This window comes from Dendroctonus ponderosae, unplaced genomic scaffold (genome assembly GCF_020466585.1).
Source record: "Dendroctonus ponderosae isolate FM_Combo_2020 unplaced genomic scaffold, Dpon_F_20191213v2 Dpon_F_20191213_6, whole genome shotgun sequence".
In the NCBI taxonomy this organism is placed as follows: Eukaryota; Metazoa; Arthropoda; class Insecta; order Coleoptera; family Curculionidae; genus Dendroctonus; species Dendroctonus ponderosae.
In genome coordinates, this window is record NW_026018814.1 from 6,018,812 (window position 1) to 6,024,265 (window position 5,454).

Consider the following 5,454-nt stretch of genomic DNA (forward strand, 5'->3'; position numbering starts at 1 on the left):
CCCTTAAAAGGAATGACGCCAATTTTGAATCACCCTGTATGTTGGTAATTCTTTAAAGGTGCCTCTAATTTGGTAAAGTTATATTTATTTTAAATAGTTAGATTCAGCACAGAATTTCAGTTTTCTCCCGTTTTTCAAGTAAATTGTTGGAACTCCAAGTTGGAAATGGCACCAATGATTAATTGAATTATCTGTATTGGAGGGATTCAAAAGTTTCAAATTCTAATAAAATGCATGAGTCTTGGTACATATAAGAAAAATATTGTAGTAATGATTTTTCGAAGCAACGCAATCCTAGATCCTCCATTGTAAATAATACGCGGTTTTATTAACTAATAGTTTTATTAACCAAACAAACATAATATTATTACGCAAAAAATAGGTTGCAACTGGTCCAATTTTGCGTTCATATTATGCGCGTATATTTGGCAAACTTGCCTGACAATTTCCACAGATATTATTCGCTATGGTGGATGTGACCTGATATTTTCGTTGCGTTCCATCAAATTAATTAAACTTTTTTGCTTTCAGCATTTAATTTTCCCTCGTTTGCTTGTATTGAAATTGATTGTGTTAGCTGATGTTGTGGCAAGGATTGCCTGGAAAATATCAGCCCATCACAATCAAAGGTAAACTATGGACTTGACTAATCCATTACATCCAAAATCCAACTGGCCTATTGCAATTCCTTCATGGAAATTGGTTTCATTCTGCACAAGTAAGCTCATGTCAATACACTAAGACTGAACAGAAAATATTAACAACAATAAAAATGCAAAAATTAATTTACATCAGCAATTACGAACAAAATGCTAATATTTATTGTAAATAAGAGATGTAATTCTCTAATTCATAAAGAATTTGAAAGACAAACATTTATTATGCAAATTTATTTTGCGGCATGCCGAATGTGGTAAATAACATACGATATAAAAGCGAAATGATAAGAAAGACGTGCTGTGTTAATTATCAGCTTTCGTTTTCCTATTGAAGACCTTTGGCGTCTACTGTCAATCACCCTGTACATATAAGGAAAAAACATAGTACGTATTTTCGATATAAATGTCCTGCAATAAATCGTTCAAAAATTCGAATAAAGTTCGCCATTTATGAAATGTAAAAGCGATAAGAGCGTCAACACCGCACATTCGTCAAGTTGCTTTAACCAGTGAAGTTTATTTGAAAACCCAGGAAACTATGAAGTAAAAGGTTTCACGCGTCTTATGCAGAACACTTCAGCAGAATAAAACTGTGAAGATTTGCTATGATGAGAGCTGTGCAAACAAAAGCATTACCACTTGAGAATCCGACTTGCTTATACTTCCGTATTTAAAGTTGCTAAGATTGTAAAGCGTTAATCACATTAAGAATATGTTCACATGAAATAGTTATACATACTGGCAAAGCCATTATTTTCCTGAAATTGAATTCTAGTTATAGCCGGTATGGTATATGGGGAAAATTACTTTGCATTAAAAATAACATTTTCCTATAATGCTATGTGCCATATCCACGTACTTTTCTCCTTCGCTGTTTTCATTTAGGCGTCGTCACGCCTTGAAAATGTATATCAAAAAAGTAATAAAAGCTTTGTGAAAAATTGGAATTTCTGAAATTTTATTTATGTTCAACGCGTACATTTTTAGGGAAACCTTTATACGCTTTTCCGAAACGAGAAGGTGTAGACTACACAAGTTAGCATTACATTAAATGAAATATTAGAGTAAACAGGATAAATTGACTAAATTGTGATCCGAAATTATACAACTAAATTATGTAAGCTGTTACTTCTAATCTCTATATTGGTAAGTATATTAGAAGCATCGTTGAATTTTTCAGGTGCAAAGTCACGCAAAAAAAATATAATTATAACGTTTTCATACGCGTTTTAAAATGACAAATATTAAGGAAATTTCTTTGAGCGGAAACATTTGCAACAGTTGACAAATTTTCGAGAAGTTGTTGAGGTGATATTCAAACTGAAGCCTGTAGTCTACAGAGTGTCCTGTAAAAGTAATATCAAATATATTAAGTAGTTTGGATTTTGATTCATTTATTTACTTTCGCGATCGTGTAAAACTAATATTTAATTATAGTTATAGCGATCTGCGAATATAATGTTACATTGACCCACATGTCGTCTTAGTCAGACTGACGTATATTTTTCGACATGAAATACTGTAACATTTTGCACAAGTTATTTGCATAAGAATTTATCCAGAACAGGAAAAAATAGAATCACTTCAACAACATAACAAGCAACACAACAAACTAAAGTTAAACGGAAAGTTCATCAATCACATTTTACAAAGCAGTGCTATTTATGATCAGAGAACACAGGCAGCACAGAATACCTTGAAATCACTGGTTGAAAAAAGTTAAATGGAAAACCCTTTTCGGATTTGCGGATGAAGTCACTTAACGAACTATCATAGAAAATTATAAAACCGTAGCAACATATTCTATGTCATTTGCCCTAGTTAAGTGCTTAATATTTTCCTTTCGTCATTAAAAAATGGGCGGACGATATTTCAACTTTGCCCCGGGATTTGAAACTTCCGAAGTAATAGCCCTTCCACATCATAACCAGGTTCTCTAATCATCTCGAACTTTCCTAATTATAAATTCCTTTATTATGCTACACCTGATTTAAAAGTTTGCAGTACATTTCAAAGTCGCTTGCATGCTACCCATTTTAATTAAAGGGCCTTAATGCATTTAAGCTGGTATAATAAGTAGAATTTTCAGCGCTTTGGAAGTTTGCCTCCAATTTGTTGGTACTAAACATCCTGCCGAGTCTAGTCTGTTATCTTGGATTAAGCGCTCGTTATGGGATTTTTATACGCTCTCCGGGGTCTAGGATAATCACTATGTACTAGGATATTGATAATGGTTTGCTAATCTTCTGGTTGACGACTACATGGGACCCGATAATTTAAACAGATTTTGAAGGAAACTTAATTGAGAAAGACTAAGCAGATTAGAAAACCCAACAAGATACCAATTGAATATTAAGTTCCATACGAACAACGGACAATGAAAAGCGACATACATATCTATTAAGAAGTCTGATGAGTCACTTACTGAATGTGTTTTTTGCAAGATATTAATGTGAAACATATGGATGAAACGTAATTTTACATTTTGTTCGTGAGCTCGTAAGCTCTACTTTTTACAAGCATACTTCCCCTAAAGTCTCGTGCCTAACGCACAAATACGTATTGAGCTTCCATCGATTTCTAAAAGCTCTCCGGAATGGCTAAGCATCAAACTGAATAAAAACAATAAAAAAGCATGTTTTTGGTCCGACCATTATTCAACATCTACTATGATATAAAGTTCAAACGGATTTTGCAAGATAAAGCCCTTTCCTTCCATCATTCTTTCTAACGATATCGACTTCCGCAAAGTAGCGCCATTCCTGAGCATTCATTAATTTTATTGAGCTGTACTTGGATATGCCCTAAAATATGTCCAGTCATTTATCCTTGCACAAAAATCAGTTGAATAGTTTCTCACAAAATTCAAAACTTGTTAGCATGAAAATTTTCATTGTTGGTGAATATTTTCCCATCTATTAATTCATTCATCTAATGATTTAGACATAATATTTACTGACTAACACAAACGTACATGAATGATACAACATGCCATTTCAATTAAATATTTTATTTACAGACATAACTCAGAATTGCAAGTGAGCTATTAATTAACTGATTAACCATAATTGATCAGTTCTGGTCCTCTATAATTATTTAATTATTTAAATTCTTACAATGACAAGGGCTATTCAAATCAATGCCTACACACAGTTACTTTTTACATTCAAATTAATACAACAGGTGACGGCCAGACAAAAATGCATATAAAGAAAAGTGGTGCACGAAAATACTGAACGATAAAAGAGAAATTCTATGAACAGTAGAAGATCATCATGAGAGATCAAGGTTTTTCGAATTAATTCGAACAAATTTTCGAATTAGTTGCGCAACGGGAATCGTAAAAGAACTGCATACTACAAGGAGCAGAAGCTCAAGGTAGTAAAATTGTAAAAGGGCAAAGAACACCAAAAAATTAAGGCTAAGTGCACAGAAAATTGTGCACCGACGGCAATTTTCTAAAAGGCTGACTTAGACACAAAGGAAGATCTAAAAGTATGAGGGTGTTAAATGATCGTTTAAATTGCACATCTCTTTGGGCTAAAGAGGGATTGTGTACTTGCTGTTATATCCGTTAAAAATTCTAGTTACCAATTCAAGTTGGCTTGATTCGTTGCCCAATTACTACATATAATTAATTAGCACTATGAATTATTGGAAATTAACGTATGATGTTAGTGGATACCATAATTCTTCTATTATTTCAAACTGTTCGACTAATATTACTGGGTAATCACAGTAATTATCCAACATTACATACAAATGGGAAACTGAAATTGGGCAAGCTTCTGTGAAAATATACAGTAATTGCTCATAATGCAACAGGAGCTTTAGTTCACTTTCAAAACTAATTACGATTTAATTGGCACATACAAGTGCTGCCATGTTCTGGGATAATACATTATTTTGATGCCGAAATTATTATTACCCTTTCAAATAGCAGTACGATTATTAGAAATTTACTAGCTATTAAATTGTAAACTACCTAGAATCGACGTTTATCTTTAAATATTATACGAAGCTACATAAAGTAAAGTAAGTTTTGCTCCTGTGTTCACTTGATTAATTATATGATGATGGCATGATCCTTCCATGATACCCATAATATACCTGATAATAATAGTATTTTTAGACATTCTCTTCGTCAGAATATCAACTGGTTGAACAAGAGAACCACTGTTCAGAAATTAACAATTAAGCAGAAACAAATTACTTCAGACTTTAAATCAGCATCTGATCGGATAAATATTGCCCTTGGCTTAACTTAATGAGAAAAATCTGTAGTTGAACTTGTGATATAAACGTAAAATAAATCTGAAAAGTGTATGTAAGTCCTCAAATACTCCTTCAGTTGCTCCAATATATCGTTCAACGTATTGCACATTGCACCAGGCTCCTTTATATATACAAACCTCTTGAATTTAGTTGTAGAGTCAACATTGAACTACTTTAGATTCTAGGTTCACATACAAATTGCTTTCACTGCCGGTTATCCCATTGCATGCATTCGAGAAGCCCTTGTGCCAGTGTAATGCATTATAACGAGCGTCGGTAACCACTTGAATGCCGTATTGTCCATTATGTGATCGCTGAAGAGGTTCAGTATTGCACGCCACAATAAGTATTGTTAGTAGTATTATCGGCTACTATGTGGTGTATATTGTGTGTTATTTGTAACTAGTATTGATGGTAAAACGATTGTTGGACAACGTCTGAAACTGTATAAAACGTACTATTACATGACATGAATGAAAGCGTTGAATTGTTATTACCATTAATTCGACCGATTTTTTTT